Source organism: Anticarsia gemmatalis, chromosome 11 (assembly GCF_050436995.1).
Source record: "Anticarsia gemmatalis isolate Benzon Research Colony breed Stoneville strain chromosome 11, ilAntGemm2 primary, whole genome shotgun sequence".
Classification (NCBI taxonomy): domain Eukaryota; kingdom Metazoa; phylum Arthropoda; class Insecta; order Lepidoptera; family Erebidae; genus Anticarsia; species Anticarsia gemmatalis.
In genome coordinates, this window is record NC_134755.1 from 8,599,857 (window position 1) to 8,618,879 (window position 19,023).

General features: G+C 35.3%; 1 protein-coding gene across 1 annotated transcript in view; it reads left to right on the forward strand.

Moving 5' to 3' along the window:
- The window catches only part of LOC142976605 (homeotic protein ultrabithorax), a 173,797-nt gene extending 156,233 nt beyond the window's left edge, over positions 1-17,564 (forward strand). The window contains exon 3 of the mRNA XM_076120050.1: positions 14,998-17,564. The gene's annotated coding sequence lies outside the window, so the exon portion shown is untranslated. The remainder of the gene's footprint in view (positions 1-14,997) is intronic.
- Positions 17,565-19,023: the final 1,459 nt, after the last annotated feature.

Consider the following 19,023-nt stretch of genomic DNA (forward strand, 5'->3'; position numbering starts at 1 on the left):
TATTTTTCACAAGAATTCCAACACCTCCTATTTGGCAAGGCTTGCCTTCTGCTTACCATAAAAGTGCGAAAATGTAGCGTGCACACAATATTATCCGTCATTAGCTATTCCTTTTTAAGGATTAATCGTTTATTTGCTCTTTACTTAGCTCAAGTAATTGCTTGTAAAGTAAATCTTTCTGCAGAATAAGTTAGGCCGAGTTTCGTTATTTACGAGCGCAACAAAAGCACAGTAACGCCATCTAGTAGTTGTGAACAACTTGTTGACATCCAAAAAAACTTTTGCACCGAGTCAAAATTATCGCATCTTTTACTTGTAACACAATATACATATTTTTAATCAATATTATATTTTTAAAGTATGAAATGATTAACAAAATGAACTTTTAAAGATGAACGGTGTGGTTCCGTGCTACAACTCCAAAAAGTTCCACCATTGTCCGCTAGATGTCGTACTAACTCAACTCCGCAGCGCCAAACCACCGCGTGGACGTTTCGTGTACTAAATACTTTAAGCGAGGGAAAATCCGCCGGCGGGAGCCGAGCGGATGTTTATGATGCAATTTACAGTTCGTATATTGCCAGGCACTTCATATAACACGACAATACACTTCTGAATTCTCTTTCAAGTTGTTTGGGTTTCTTGAAACCTGCGCTATGAGAATTCTTTCTTCCTACTACGTTTATTACAAACTAGATTTATATTGATACAACGTTTAACGTGGTTTAGTAAATTATTTATGATTGTATCTATCAATCATATTTATTACATAAATGACATCTGTAATATAATTTGTAACATTTGCATATTAATTAAATCGCTCGATCATAAAGTTGTGATTCTGTCAATGAAAGCGTATTCGTCCGCAGTGCTACACTAGCGGCATCAATCGAACCCATAAAACATCAACTTTACGAGGTGAAGACCTCAAATGGCTCATAAAAAGCTTCGCGAATTCACTCACAGATGGCGGTACGGTCGTTGAGCGATGTGCGCCATCTACAGCCGACAGTTTGAGTTATACTTCGCTAAGTTGAAGCGCCGAGGTTATGGTTTTATTGGGTTATAAAAGTTACGAGTTACGACGTTCGACCGTCGAATATGGAGATATCGGAGGGCGAATGGGCGTGTAAGACAAGAGAACGACTTTTATTGTTTGTAAATTGGCTGTAAAATTATGAGTTCGCTCGTATTGTGCGTAATCACGGCGATCAGCTGTTATTTTATGGGATAAATCACTTTATTACCGCAAGTGGTGGTTTATGAGGCTATAAAGCTTCATTCAAATGGGCGTCAGGTTGTCTACCGCGCCGATGTGCTAATGTACATATTAACTAATGCTTTTATAGCTTTACTACATAATTTATTGGTTTCACTCTTTGAATAACTAGAACTACTTATTGCTTGTGGCTACGTTTTGATGGGATCTGTTTATAGCCATATGAGATGGTCTTTATGATCCATCTTAGTTTTATTATTGATTTGATTAAAATCTTAAGTCATATTATCTTATTCTTTTTTCTCGATATCAATATGAAGATTCTATTAACTTTTGTCTTATATTAATTTAATTTAAAGCCATTTTATTAATTTATGTATCAGCGCAGTTTGTAATGATCGATAAATCATTCCTAAGTCAGCTATTGCACAACAGATGGCGCTGTACGAGAATTCATTCGCTGAACACAAATAGTTTTTCGTAATCCATCTTTTATACATATTTTCACATCAGTCACTTTTTTATTTGATTCATTAGAACTCAGTTGAGTTTAATAAATCTACTCTTCCAATGCATCTGAGGAAATATCGTTGAAATATTATTTCATTATGTATCAATGGGACATTCGTGAATCTATCCGTATTTATAAGTGGTGAAGTCAAGACAGCTCACCATTCTTTATTTCTTCATAAATTGTATTGAAAAAAAAATAGCCAATATCTAATAAGGATTGACTCTAAATTGCACCCACAATGGGTACCTACACACTTAGTAAGGTACCTACTTGCTTCAGAACATTTAGATACAATTCGATGTTGTAAAGAAAAACAAAAATATCACCAAAACAATTTATTTCACATAAAAACAAAAAGGCCGAATATAGAATCGTTGTTTTTCCCCGCTCAAGTGTTTTTATCTCGCCAGTAGCGAAGTGAAGCGGCTAATTATTTGTTTTACGGCATGTTTACGATTACCGTCATCGTAAACTTGACGTTAACGATCAGTTAACACCTCCGTGATTGTTTGTATGGGCCCTTATATTACAACCGCTTTATATTAATATTGTAAACATAGCTTTATTAATTGCGTATTAATTGGACAACGGGTTTTTAAAATGAATATTTGGCAAATTTTTTTCGACGTATTTTATTATGAGTTTTATTTTATTTACTGTCTTTTGAAAAAAAAAGAAATATTCTTAATTTTGTTTTGGTACGAAAATACTATAGGTACCTACAGATGTTTTTATATAAGGCTGCAGGTCGATGTCAGCCGAAGAATTCTAATATGTATTTTTTATTATAAAATAAACTAGATACAAATACCCAAGTGAATTGAGCTTGCCAGTTAATAAACGGAGGGTAAGAGAAAGACAAAAAATAAATCAAGACAGAGAAAGAAATACTGAAGGAGAGACGTAATTTATGAGATGCACATTTGGGTTGAACAGCACCAAATAAAAAGTTATTTCCCGGTATGGTTATGATATTAATGTTCTCCTTTCATTCTGTTATTAAAACATACAATATTCGCGTAAAAAATATTATATTTATTGATATTGTATTGCATTTAATATTTAAAATTTGTTGGATGTACAATTGGTAGGTATAAAACGTTCAATCTTTACATTTCTTTCTATACTAGACAGTACCAACTTTGCTTTATAAATCCGCAATACAAACTCACCCATAAAAATAAATATTTTAACTGGAAAACTCCCTAAGTCTCAAATAAAAAATAAACCTAAAATATGTAACGAAAAAGAAATTAAAAATAAGAATAATGTAGACATGTTTTTCGCGACCGTACCGCCTATCGCTATGAGTAAGTTATGGCCGCCGTAGGGTGAGTTACACCCTGCTTAGGTCACGTGGCCCGAGAGGGATGCAACCACCAAAAATCCGTTAGAGAAAAAAGGACAAAACAAGTTGGGGCGGCAAGTTATCTTCGTTTCATTCAACTCACACTCGCGCCGCCCGAACGTCCGTATAGATCAATAAAACTACTTTATCTCTTTTTGGCACATCCCCATCCCGTCGGCGACTTCCTAGAACGATACTTTGTTGTAGTTGCATCATGCTTTCTCCATTAAAATAAATACTCGTCAAACAAAAGTTTCTTTAGAACATTATTTTTTTAATTTTCATAATGCAATTGTCACAAACAAAAAGATGTGAAAGCAACGGGACGAATTTTTAAAAAGAAATACCAAATTCAAAAACAGACCGTTTTGTTCGTAGTCTTTTGTTCTTTTTCGAAAAAAAGGAATCCCGTTAACGCAATTGTCGCCCGTTTTTTACGTTGTGAGGTCGCGTAAGAACGTTTTATCCGTGTTTACAAAGGTAATAGCCATAAAATATTATTACCGGGCTATTAGGAGCGAGCCACAGGTAGGTCCGGGTGGCAGTCGCTAGTTCATTGCCCCTGCGATAGCGCACCGGTAGTTGTAAGTAATTGAAGCTGTTAATTTGTCGTTGAGTGTCCTCGTGTCTTGTTTGAACGCCCGCGCCGCCACGTGATTTAGGTAGGTCCGTTGTCATATATCTTTACTATTGGACATTTATATGAACATTTCTACATCGTACTACCATCCTCTGAAACTAGACTCCTTAATTCAATATTTTCAAGCAAACTTACTCAAAAAAATTCTTGAAGATCTTTTGAAGAAATTTCCAAACGGTAAGTATCAATGAACTCTTCATTGATACTTACCGTTTGTAGAATTGGTCGTTTTTCGTTAGGGTTGTCACGGCGGCATATTTCGGGCACCGTCTTCCGCCATCACCTAATAAAGTAATTACTGTGTAACCCGCCTTCTTCACTTCGCCCAATGTAGGGACGACACAAACGATTTTGTCTGAATTTAAAATTGAGCAATTTGAAAATGTAAGTACACCCCTGCCGTTTCTTGGGTTTAATTTGTAAATTTAGTTCAGACGGTAATAAGGGAGTGGACTGTTTCGTAGTACTGGTTTAGTTTCTTTATAGAGCGAGAAAATCAGCAAATCTTAGTGGCTAGTAACCACGTATTTCCTTAGAATGTCAGGTGTTTTAATTGTTAATTAGTAGAGATATTATAATGATAGCAAGAATACTTATATGACGGCATTATAATGGACATTTATTTCAAAGCAAAACAGAAGTTGAAAACACTGAAAACTTAAGTTTCAACATTTTTACCACGATAAAACAATGTGCAATTTTGAATAGGCATGAATGCCGAAATCTTTTTACGAACTACACTTTCTTTCTCGTAAAAATCCTTCTGCTATGTTAAAACTGTTCAAACAATCAGACCGACTTTCCTTCAACTCAATCAATATTTCCATAAATATCTATAAAGCAATAGAATAAAAGTATACTTGGGTTCTTTCATTCCGTTCCCTACATTCGTATCTAAGAGTACTTATAGAGCATATGTATAGAAATGTCCCCACTTACCAGTTTTGTTAGAAATAGTGATTTCTAAAAGAATAAGAGGGAGAGGAAGTTTTATGTTCATTTCTCTATCAAGAGCTCTTTTCATTTGCCACTTTGTTATTGAATGTTGTAATAAATAGCTTTCAAGACTTGCTAAAGCTATGAAATTTTGTTGTATGTATGAATAAAATAAAATACCAGTAGTCTGAAATTATTTGCATGGAACACAGTTTTTCGCACCTTAAACGCAATCAATCTAAGTTCAGAACACAAGTTAGTTAATATAGAGACTACCACAGTTTTTTAATTACATCCATTATGCCATATTTAGATTAATTCTAGTCATATAAAGTTAACATTTATAGAGATAGCACGTGGTCTTCAATGTAACACATGCGAGTCGACGAGAAAGCATCCTGTTTCCAAACTTGTATCTTATTTAAAAAAAAGACGATTTTTTAAATTTCGAGATGATTTATTGATCGTTTGCATATAATAGATCAAGATTCAAGTATTAGGTAAGCCATGCCTGCCAGCAACAGTACGTAGATACAGCAATGCGCTCATACTTATATTGTTCGTATCAAACAAAAGTTTGGTCACGCTTAATGCCTTTACGACTGCCGGGGGTGACATAAAGAAAATGAAAAACATTTTGTATTATTCTTGTTGCGCTCTTACCCGCGTAACTTGAACGACCCTCGGTAGGGCGGCCGCACACTCGCGTACACCTGCGTTTGTCGCTCAAGATGGAATTAGGTATTAGGTATCCCTAGGGACTGACGGTCTGGAGGTCTTAACAGCAAGTTTGGGTGCCTGTTTGTGTGTTGTTGTGTGAAATTGTTAGTAACTTTCGGTCTCCGTATGAGTTGCTTGATACGTTCTAAATAATATTAGGAAACCCAATATTGCTTAGGAATACATAAAAGAAAGTGAAGTTGCTTAAAAAAATAATGGCAAAGAAAATAGCTTAGCTACACTTTGTAGTAGAACAGCAGTATCATTAATAACAAATGATGACAAATTGCTAGTCTTAAATAATGCTGGAAGCTATACATTTCATTACAAAAATGACTAATTCATAGGAATGTACTAAATGCTAGTATTTATCAACTTCATGTGCACAATGTGCTTTACATTGTTGCTAATCACCAGAAACTTAGCACGCAATTACGTATGAAAAAGACCCTAAGAAAAGTTTAAATTGTTTGCTAGCTATACTCACGATCAAGAATAATTTGGTCTGAAGCAAAAGAACTAAATCCATCTATTATTTACACATCTAATAATAATTAGACTTCTGTTTCGTAGATTGTCCGATAAAAATCGACTAATAAGGACCAAAATCAATTTAAAATAAATTTAATATCGACAAAATTAACATACTTATCTGGTTTTAGCGAGTTCGATTCATAAATATTATTAATTTGGTCGTATTAGCATTCTCGTTAGGCGAAAAATCGCAAAGTCGTAGAAATAAATCGTAATGTGTCGGAACGCCTAAGTGCTTCCCTCCGTATCCAACGGTTTTTGCTTAGACAAATATCCACAGAAACTAGTTACGTGTTTGGACTTGTTTATGTCGACTTTTTAATATTTATCACCTGCTGTGATCCATCTCTTGGTGGCTACGTTTCTATTTATTGTATTCTTTGTTTAATTAAATGTAGAACGCATTGTACGACGAAACCCACGAAGTCATTGCATTGCATACAATAGCTTTCTTATTAAGTAGTATCTGCTAATAAAGTATAGATAAAGAAAATTCATTCAAGATTGTCTCAACCTCTGCAATCATGAACAAGTAAATAAAGTGTATTTGTCCCGTACATTCGCTCTCATTGAGCCATCAAACAATTGTATTACAAACAAAACAGATACGAAATACAATGTAAATCAGTGAAGGAAAGCGGAAAAGCCCGGGTGTTGAATAAAATTCCTAGGCTGTTAGTATAATTTGGTAACGGAGCGGGTACGGGCCGGCGATAAACTTGTCAACTCAAACTATTTCTGGGTTATTTGTTTTCCTTTTGACAAATCGTGTCGCGCCCGCCGCCATCTTCCTGCATACCGCTCTCCAGAGCTCCGTTTTGAAACTCCTGAAACACAAGACCGTTTGTATCTGCTTTAAACTACTAAACTAGTTTTAAGAATTATGTTCTTTTTATCTCCGTGTATAATCCTCGTTGAGGTATTTTATGTTTTAAATCGTGTCAAGTCATGTTGACCTGTGTGGTGGATTATTGTCTTAACCTTAAGTTCCTTGTGTAATCAAAAGTAGAAAAATATCGATATATCGTCATGGATTTATTTGAATTGCACTGATATTGGGAAATAATTGAATGGTCTACGATATAAACATTTTATTATTCAGTTTCTTTCGTGCTTCTAGAAGAGGGAATAAAGATTTGTTACCTTTATTTATTCGTGATCGGCTCAAACGTAACGCGGAAGCTGAATTCAATGGCTTGGAAATGGGTTACCTTAAAGAAAAACTACAGTTGAGGAAACCAAAATGTCTTTGAAAAATCTTTGTTTATAAATAAAAATGCAATGAAAACTTGAAATGGAATACTTACTAAAAACTATTTTTAATGACTAACCGTTAAATGTCGGTTAGTCTTTCTAGTAGAATATATAAAAAAGGTAGAAATCTTCTACATTTTATAACTTTTGCGAGGCATGACTTATTGTACCCGAAAATTAACGCGATCGACCAGGATTCCCTGACTTTGGAGACCTACTTCTTCTTTGACCAACAAGGTTGTGAAACGGCTCATAAATTTTACACTCACTCATTGGAACCAAATAACTCAATTCTGACGTCAGAAAAAAAATATAGATATAAAAGTCACAAATATTATAAATAAAAAGAACATAGAGAAATTAATAAGAAAATATGACGTAGCCCTTTATTCAAGGAAGAACCACTTCGGTGGTGACCGCCTACGTCAAAGAAACGCAAATAGCATCAAAGAATAAAAATATATGTTAATCTTTCAGTTACGTTATGTTTGTGATATATAGCGCTTGTTTAGCTAACGAATGATATATATTTGTTATAACTGTTGCCAATAACGAATACTGATAATGAACTGCTCTGAAAGTGGTTATGAATGACGATCATACTACTCCAGAGTAATATTGTCTATTTTTGTGCAGTGTATTAATATTGTTGTTTACAATTTCCGTTAATATTGTATTGGATCTTTTAAAGTTTCTCATTTCTGCTGTTTGCTCTAATATCCTCAATTTTAACTCATTATGATTGGTATTCCATAACATTAATGCAATAATAGATCTTTGTGTTTTCTAATCTTTATTTGAGGCACACAATTCCAGAAGGTATCGAAATATGAATATGCATTAAGAGATATAATCAAGAGTCTTCTTGTAACAGAACACATCCACATTCTGAAGATGAATTGGTAATCCAATATCTATTAGACAAAATAGAATAAGACACCACACGATACCTGATAGTGTCCCGCCACAAACCCACCTCCAAAACTAACTAGGTTTTACCAAGTATAAAACATATTTCATAAATATTATATATCGTGGTCACATAACTCAAGCCCGCGTCCCGGCCTCGCTCGTAATTCGTCGTGTGTGGCTCGCGACTCTTCTCTGCAACGCCTTCGGAAATATCGCTTTTGTACCTAAAGTGTGACACACAAAAACAGTACCTAATAACCTAAATAAAAAGTCTAAATTGCATTGTACATGATTTTTAATATAGGTCATTGTTAATACTGAAGGAAAATAAAACCTTAGACAAGAGATCTATGATAAACGTGATTTCGGTAACGAGTACCGTCACCGTTGATGAATGGTCACGACTCTTATTTTTCCAAGTAAAAGGGGAAAAAACGAAAGTGTGAAAGGAAGGCCTCACTAAATAATATTGTGAAAAATAGTTTATTGTTAGATCACGTGATTAGATGTAATAAACGATGGACGGGATGTAATCTTTTCGAGGGAAAATTGTTTTCATCCTCGCCCGTTTGTTGTGGAGAAATGATTATAATTTGCCGATGTTCACCTAGTGGGTGTTAATCATTATTATAAATAGAGGTAAAAACGTAAGCAGGTGGATAATCACTGACCCGTGGAACAAAAATATATATTTGAAGTTTCTTGCATTCAGCATTTAGTAAAAGTTTTTTTCTTGGAAATATTTTATAATATTTTTTTAGAACGCAAGTGAACTTTCTGCAATGATTTAACGTTGTTCCATTTCGATTCTTACCGCATGAAATATTTAACAAAATTGTGCCAAGCAAGTGAAATAAGCTTCACTTACTTTAAGACATGCGGCTATATAACTTTTGTTATAATACATATTTATTCATATAATTTATATTGAAAAATTATGTTAATATTTATAACCAAAAGAAGTGCTTTTTGTTAAATCATTTAAGATCACTTTTATGCGAATAAAGTTACTTTTTCGAGAATTTAAAAGTATAGTTTTGAATCAATTATAGTGTAACATCGTTTCTTAATAAACCCGAGTGTACAAAGTCGTAAGGACCACGGACCAAGCGGCTCGGTAGACGTTTTATTACAAATTATATAAAGATTTACGACGCCTGTCCTCAACCACTAAGTACTGCGCTGAAATATGGAGTTTCAATACCATGAGTTCACACCTTAATAATTTTATAAGAGTTGCCGTGATTTCGGTTCCGGTTTAAATTTATTCTTCAAGTATTAGAAAGAAATCAAGAAAAGTGAAAAGAAAACAAGATTGTTTGTTTGATTAACTACTTACTGAAAAATACCTAATTACGTAATGACTCAAGTCTTTCTTAGTAATATTTTTCCTATTTTTGGTTTCATTCATCTGGTACTGCTAGCTTGTGTTATCCCATTCTCTATTCTTCTTTATATTTCACCGGTAGAGCTAATATAATTTAAAGTAAAACGCCGACAAATTCCTAGTTCTTTACCGCAGTATTCTCAATAGAAAAGAAAATGTCGTGTGTTCAGCACGTTTGTGCTACAATAACAATGAGAGCGGTTCGTCTCGAGTACGTCCTCGGTGTGCACCGTCTACGCGATGTTGCCAACTCGATATCATCTTATTTCCTTGGCATCGACGCCAGCGACGACTGCTTGATTTATACCTCTCTACCAACCTACAAAACTTTACGGATTAAACAGTTTTTTCTCGTTACAATATTTGCCAACATTTTTTTACACTTTTTTTCTGTCGCTACTTTAATTTACATCGTGCGTAGGCTCACTTTTGCATATATTTGCATGTAGTATTTATTTGCTGAAATAAAATGGTTCACGAATTTCTGTAAATATTAAGCAACGCTGTCTGCCGAGACTTGTTGTCACATAAAATTAATGATACTTAATACCTTTTGTTTTATGCGCGTGCAAAAATGTCTGCGGAGCGACTGTAAATCATTCGTTTCCGCGCACAATTAATTTAATTTAAAAACAAAGGAATTAAAACGAGGAATTGTGTCGATAACTTGTAAAGGCGCAGTCAAAGTGACGATCTAAAATAGCTATATTCTGTGCAACCCTCACATGCCCGACCTAATGGTGGCACATAACAAACTGTTACAGAAATAAATAGCAAGAAAAAAGAAAGATTAGTCTGAGCACGTCGACCGCATTAGCCGTGCCTAAAAATAAAATTAATATAAATATCGTGTAGTGTGAAAGTTCACAAAGGCGACAAACTATCGCGCATGCGCCTACTAACGGTCGCTTTTAAAAATTTCCGTATAATTGGTCGTGTCTCGAGAGATGAGAATTTATGTGAAAGCCCTGCAGGTTAGAATACCGTTGATATTTTGAATAATGAATTTTTAATATAAGAAGTTCGTAGCCCGCGTCGACTAACTGTTCGTATTGAAATTCATTTAAATAAACATTGATATTTAATCGAACCGTTGAAAATGTTAAATTAAGAATGTGTGAAAGTAATATACGGATGTTGCTACATTCTGACTTCTGGTTATAGTAATTGTAGAACTCAATTAAAATACTTTTAAAACGTTTTATTTATTTTTATTTCATTGAATACACAAGCAAACGTTCGGAGTAACTTTTCGTTCTTTTTTTTCACGCGGTCGTGTCATGTTTTGTGAAATTTACGCCCAGCTTAAAGCGTCCAAAATTTTAGCTTGTGCCGTCCAAAATCCTGATAAATGTCCCGGGCGGGGGGCGTTGCGTTGCGGGAAAAAATCACAGTACCCCTTTTAATATTAATATTGCTCGCAAAGCAAATTGTGTTAGATTCTAACGTGATTTACATATTAAAATTGGAAGAAATATTGGTGAAACAGAAGCTGTATCTTTGGACTGAAGCATAACTGTTTAAAATCGTGAGTACATCAAAGCAGTCGATGATAAACATAACTATTTCTCTGTCAGCGAGTTCATAGGGCAATATTGAACAAAATGGTTAACAATAGACGATACAGTAATGGCGTAGATCGAACACACGTCACCCGCGGCCCGCACACGTCGGGAGGGGATGTAGATAAATTGATGGCCACTCCGCGCAGGTACGCGGGGACCAACCGAACTCCTTTTTAAACATGGCACCCCTGTTCCAATTTCCAAATTCGAATATAATTGGTTGTTCCAAATTTTAATGTTGGCGTTCGACGAGCGGATCAATGGCGCAAATGTCAAAAAGATTTTTTTTTATCCATGTTACTCGAACCGTATATCTAGAGATACTGGTTGGCAAAGAATCAGAAAAAACAAAATTAAATGCAATTCCACCCCAGATTGTTTACAAATGGCCGAATGATATTAAACAATCTTTCTTCATATAAGTCACTCTAAATTTAAAGAAAATCCAACTTAGATCGTATTAAATTACGAATAAATAAATCCATTTTGATCTGCGAATACTCTCCCATACATCACGGTAGAGTTGCGGTTATCATTTTAAACCCTTTCTTTAAACGCAGTGTAATCCCAATAGAATTTACATACAAATGTAAAGTATTTTCACATTAATCTTATATGCGTTAACGAATGTAATAAAATCCTTACAGGCTGGGGTGGAATCTGAGACAATTTGCCAGGCTCGCCCCTTCGTAAGCCCACCTATGCGTCTTTCTTATTGCCGCCTAAATCTTGAATATACAACTAAGATTAATCCCGCTGAAAGAAAGGGTGATGCAACCCTTTTGAGGGATGTTTGCGTTAAAAAAACAACATTAGAGGGATATTCTGTGTGACTTCGCACCTACGTCTGCTTGTGCGTATACCTACTTAACATAATATTAGATTCTTCATCATGACTCATCAGAAGTGAGTGCGCAATTTATTTATATCATCGTTGAAATAAATCGGCTTAAACGTAATCCACAGTATTGACATTCTTCCATCTTATGCGACAGAATAAAGCCACTATTCATGACCAGATTAGTAAAGACTCGTCAAAAATGCGCACCAACTCTCGGCTACTTACTTTAAAGCACGTTAAGCGTCGTTTAATCCAATGTAAACGCCATATCCACGTGTAAAGTTTCATTTCGTGTCGGTTATTGAGCTTTAATTGCCTTTTTTATTGTCGTGAGAAATACCTAGGTAGTTTTAAATAACGGTTCCTAGGTGATAATTGCTGGGTTAATTACTGAACCAGATACGCGTCCGTGTGTTTTGAGTAGTTGAGGTGTTGATTTTATAAAGTGTTTCTATTCATAGGTTAATTAAATTTGATTGATGTATAAACTGCCTGATATAGAACCGTTTATAGTGATAAGAAAATCTTAATTTATGAGGTAAACGATGGAGTAATTACGACCGTACATTGTTCAGAATCTTCCCATTAACTTGTAACGGCTGCAACCATAAAATTTCTTTGACAATAGTTGAGGTCCACGTACGTAGTTCGGCGGTCGATATTCATTATTTCCACGGTAGAATACTCGCAACCCTTATCAAGGGAAGACGCCCGTTTTTTCTCGGTTTTCCCAAATAATTTATTTAGCGGGCCGCCGTCAATTTATCTCTGTGGGAGCTAATTTCGCGTCGGCCCGGTGGCTGGCTGGCGCATGCTGTAATTCAACAAATTGCGCGTCCTACTGGATTTATGGGCTCTCGCACTTGACGAAGCGCTCACCGCCCTTCTTCCATTGTTCTTGATGCTGCGTTATACTGGTCAAACTCTGAAAATAGAATAGAATTCGTGTTAGTCGCGTTGGGGGTCGTCGTCCGTACCGGCAGCGGCGGTTTGCGTTTTGTTGTGTTCGGAAACAGATTAGGTCTTGAACTGGCTGTTGCGCAATGTTGTGCGGCGCATACATATGACATCATAAAATTAACGTTAGCAAATCGAGCTCGTGTTTCGATCGTCGTCTTTGTATTAGTGCAGTTAGATAACTTTGATAGAAAAAGTGTTGTAGAGTTCCCCTCGGACGCAGTATGTGGCCACCCTTATCTCTTCTGCAGTAGTAACACATAATCGTATCAATTATTCGGTTCGCGTCCCTCTTCTTTATTACTTTCCTTGACCGGGATGGTAGGTGAGCCTTTTTGTACTACTTTGACTTTTTCTGAGCTCCCCCCGCGTTTGCGCGTAGGTGTTTCCTTGTTTATCGCAATAAATAACTTACCTACTGATTGGTTGGGTGTTTAATCAAACGTTCAACTATAAGCTCCTTGTTACGCATAAATATACAATCATACAAATTTACTCCTGCCTAATCACTATCATGTAAAATAATGTATCAATTGTATGATAACGTACACATTTCCGTCGCATGAGATTTTTTTTTCTACATAATTAAATAGTCACACATAAAATGTAATATATTATTAAAAATAAAAGCTTGGTAAGCTCTATGTAGGAACGTTTCTGTTATGTGTTTCTTTCTGCTGAGTGCGGATCGCCAGACAGTCGTAGTCGTCCCTCGCGCGCGCTGCGCGAATGGGCCGCATCAGCACCAAAGTATCTCTATAGAGCTGAAAATAAAAGAAATATTATAAATTTCGTGTACATTTTAAAAGTTTTCGGCATTAATGTTACTTGTAATATGATGCCTGTCTAATTATTTTTAATGTCATAATCCTTAGTACTATAAATATTATGCTATTACACAAATCATTTTTACTAGTTTGAAACTTAGTTTAAAAGGCCCGTGAATATTGTTATCCATACTAATATTATAAATGCGAAAGTAACTCTGTCTGTCTGTCTGTCTGTCTGTCTGTCTGTCTGCTACTCAATCACGCCTAAACTACTGAACCAATTTGCATGAAATTTGGTATGGAGATAGTTTAATACCCGAGAAAGGACATAGGCTACTTTTTACCCCGGGAAAATGACACATTTCCCGGGAAAATTCAGGTTTCGCCACCGAAGTCGCGAATAATCAATATTATAATGACATTGAATTAACAAAATTCCGTTGTCATGGAAACAGTTTTAATGGCGGATATGCTTTAGCGCAAGATATATGAGATATACATAATTTTGAGAATATTTTTCGTGAAAAAAAGCATATTTTGTTGTTAAGGAATAATTAAGTTTTGTATTAGTAAAAAAAAAATATTCACGCGAGCGGAGCCGCACGGGTCAGCTAGTACTTAATATGCCATTTTTTGCTTCTATTTTCTGCATCTTCTAGTTATTCTTCCACACGCATTTAACTCTTAATTCAAAGCCAAACAGTGAATTAAACAAAGCGGCTTGTATGGCAGCATCGACATATTAAATAACACAGTTAAATAATAACTGTCACACACGCAACCGCTTGGTACAGGCCCACCGTCTTTGTAAATCAGCATATGCAAAGTGGTATAGCAATAAATCTAGCTGCTCTTGCTCGTTCTCGCATCATGTTACATCTTAATTTCAGAGCCGGCTCGACGGAGCCTGCCTGCCAGAGATACAGCCTTTTATCAAATACGCATTACGCTAGAAATTAACTTTAACTGAAAAAAAAATTCGCCGTTCCGTGAGCGTAAGCGATAAATAATGAAAAGCTGTTAGAATGCTGAGTTTGTTTTAACATGCCCATGGGGCTCGCGCGAAATTATTTGCATTTTAAGTCCGCCCTTGTTTATGAGAACGTATTTCGATCTGATGAAATATCGTCGTGCGCTTCAGATTTTAAATTGTTCCTCACTAGTGCCAAGCGTCTATAAATACCGCCAAAAACGTCACATTTGTCTCCTCGGCAATATACCGAAATTATACGCTTCCAATTATCCTAAGCCAACAGAGGCGATATCAAATTTTGTCATATATATTGTTTACCTAACCCTGCTTAAATTACAAATTATTTATGGCAAAACCAAACACGCATTTGCATTTTTAATTTTTTATGATTGGCATTTTGATTAATTTCGCTTTCCTTTTGTTTCAGGTGGCCGTTGCGTGTAAAGCGTTGTCGATGCTTGGTAGGTCTTAGGGCCCTTTTGTATGTAAGTTAGCGCGCTCCGAACTATGTATACGCAGTATTGTGATGTATGTGTTACGATTGTCATATTGTCGCTCGGCCCCGCACGCTCCGACGCGGTTTGACGTCGCGAGATCAAGATATCAAAATCGACTGTCGAATAAATTTTTATGCCAGCCCACACGAACGCTTAGGCAATCGACTGCCAGAGATTTATTGTCAAAATTTCCCGTTAGTAACGCTTACCGAGCACACTCCGCGTATCACTATTTCACAAATAAAAGAACCAGTCGCGATATCATCGTCGACTATAAATTATATGAAGCTCGGATGAAAAATACGCAATTCGGTCTTCGCTTATTTATCGCTTAGCTTGACTTACATACGAATACATTATGTTAATAAGTCGATGATATTAAACAGGCGAGTCGATTAATATAAATCGATGGGTATCGAAGTATCGATATGTGACGCAACGCGGCGGAGTGAGTGGTGGTTGTGCACGCACTATATTCTAGATAGAACCATTAGAAAGCGCACAGTTATTGTCGGGCGACATGGCGTTAGTTGTGAGCCTGTCGCTATCTGTCGGGGTGATCTGCTATCATGTTCCATCGGGACGGTGGCTGCTCCGCGCTAGGAATAGGTCGAGTTCCCGCGTACTGTTCCGTGATATATTGTTCCGCATCTCCGTGTATAAATCTTGAACGCCTGCTGAGGTACACGGGACACGGCCGCCGCGCCGCAGCCCCGAGCTTCAAATGGAATTGTGTTTTTATTTATCGTGCGAATCGTGCCCCACTATCGCTCACTCGAAATCGCACTTTATCTGCCAAAACGCGGTGTCGAACCGACGTGGGTTTACAGCTCTTTATAGTTACTATTTTTTTTTATTTTAATGCAATGCCGTTCTTACGAGTTACGATTAGGTAAATAACTACAATGATTGAAATATAACTGATGGAGCGCTTGCCAATAGTCAGTATACTTCATTTCTTTACAAAATGTTTGATAGCGAGCGAAAATCGAAAATGCACGAGGGGTGCGGATGACATCACTGCGTCGAGGGGAATTTCATTCTATTCATATATGTATGATCTTAGTAGAATAATAACGTGATGCGCGGAGTCTATAATACTCGACGTTTTGACCAGATATAATATTGTATTAATATTATATTATAGTTGTTTATAAAAGTATTGAATTCGTCCTCATGACATCATCATCCCGAGTCGCAGTGTCAAACAAATTATTGTAATGTAAATATTAAGACTTAGTATATATTGTACTTGTAACCGAAATCTGATGTACAACGTCTGTATACGTCTTGAAACGCATAATAGTGATACATTTACAGACTTACAAATATTTTTTGCTGGCGCGACGCAAACGGCAAATGTATACTTACCATAATTTTATGTATATTTGTGAGATTTTTGAATTTATCAATTGAAAATTGAAGACGGACTTTCGTGCCTACCATTTTTTCTATTAATGTATTATGTATTTAGCATTTCAGTCCATTGCGTCCCGCCAGAGTCCTATACGTAACTACAAAAGCTTTAGTATGAAAAAAAATATTCCATTTATTAGTCGATAGCTTAACTTATTCTTAGAAAAATAGTTTACCTATAGTCACTTAAAAATGACATGAATCAAAACTAGTTGTGCCCAGTATACGAATAGCTAATTAAATTTAAGTAATAGATAATGTAATTTATTTTAAGATACAGTAGTGGTAATATTTTTGGATTCCTATAAACATATACGTAATTTTTTCTTCTGTATAATGTAGTGACGACTCGAAAAGTCGTGTAAAATTTGATCGAGATTCTTTCGGCACATTTATGTTTAATTAACGTTCTTCGAAGTGCCAAATTCATTTTTTTATTAATCATCGATTCATCTTATTACCTCTTTATAGTTCCTTTTTAACGATAATTATGATTTTGTTAATTTTAACAACGATTTAATAACTTCGTACTACTTTACTGAAAGAGTCTTGATACAAGTTTTATTGATGAACTTTTGTTACATATTGTAAATATTATAAACCTATTTATAAAGCTTCTTAACGAATAGAACACAAACTTTGTTGTATACTATCACGGAATTCGAAATTCGTACACTTGTTTTAATAATTCACAGATATTTTGCGACATTTTGAAAATGATAAGTTTACCGTTGAACGAAATCGATAATTTATTTTAAACGAAACGTGCTCATGAATGTAATACGTAAATTTTGTCCTTAACGAATCATTTGTCATACGTAAATAGGTAGGCCCAATTTTATTGTAATGTAAAATAATTATAATATAGTAATAAATGAAGAGAAATACTTAAAAACTCGAGGGATTCTAGTGTAGACGAGGATTTAAATGTTTGTGTTTCATGATTGTATCTGTGTGAAAAGTTGTGTAATACTATATTACCTATCATTACCTATAATTATGGACGGAAAACGATATTATAATTTTTTGTACAATATCGGCTATAGTGCGAGATGGATCTGCATTAAATAAAATTCTGTTACTGTAATTACTTGCTTTTATTTCATTCATATCCCCTACATTTCAATTTATCCTTAAGATAACATAAGTCTACTAAGAATCAATCTGACACACCATTACTTGTTGAAATAAGTCATACTTATCAATTCAAATAATTCAAACTTAATAACTATGTATTCATATTATTGATGCCTTACGTGAACTGTATATCTCAATTAATTTAAAATATGAGGAATTATAATCTTCAAATAACTAGCAATTCTTCTTATTCAATTGAGTTTATTCATGAACATCACATCCTGCCAGACTTATGGAAAGAATCATTTCTTCAAGTAGATGGGAGCCTTTTAAAATCTCAACAGCATGAATTACAATTTAAATTCCTTGGTGGTCACTAGCCAGACAAGTGTGGACTCTGGTTATTAGCCAATGAATATAATTTATGTCACTTGCTGAAACATATGAGGTGCGGCGCGCTCGTAAATTCATATCATAACTGTGATACTCCTTTCGTACTTAACTGATAGGCTTTTGGAAGAAATATTCCTGTTTTTGAAGAAGAAGTGAAAATAGGTATCCCAAAACATCAAAATATAATTTTTTTATGCGAACGAAAATCATAAACCACATCCTTTTTTGTTAATTTCCAGGTTTGATAACACACCTACTAAAGGTTTAGATCTATCTAACAGTTGGTCACTTTTGTTCCTGAATTTTTATTTTTGCATCTACGCAGGTTAGTCAAACCTATCTCACTCCAAAGATATAGAGAATATTGAGTCATGCCTATTGGTGTGGCTCTATGTTCTCTAACTAATCAGTGGAAAACATTGGGAACTTAAGCTAAATACTTTTTTCAGGCGTCAGAAAAGTATTAATTTTATGATACTGATGAGAGAATTTTGACGTTACTTATTAACGTCAAAATTCTCTCATCTACCTAACTTTATTGTCTACATCGCTCTAACTCTATCTTACAAAACGTAAAATAATAAAACCTAACGTTTGTATGGAAATCCCTGACACATGCAGACCAACGGTAAAATAAAATATTGTACGTACTGAGAAAAGTAGCCATAGTGTCGTGCCAAACAGGAAGTGTGCTTGCGAGGCCGCCACGGGATATGGAGTTCGATTCTTTGTTACGCGATTTTAAACCTTATTTATTTACAACATATACCTACATGAGTTAAAAATGCTGGAATATATTTTAAGTTTGCGTTATTTAGTATGGCGGGTTTACTAAAATGTTAAAGCTTGTTGTACGAAAAGGTATAAGTAGTAAACGTTTGAAAAACCTGTTGGTGTAGAATAATTGTTTAGTAAAGGGACAAGGTCGAAGTCGTAAGGAAATGTGATTATTTATTTCCTTCTCGGTTAATGTAGAGCTTTGTATGTAATTGTATATTATACGACGTGTATAATGCATAAGCAACAGTTTACATTTGGATGATCTTGTAGGTATATTCAGGAGTGTGTTA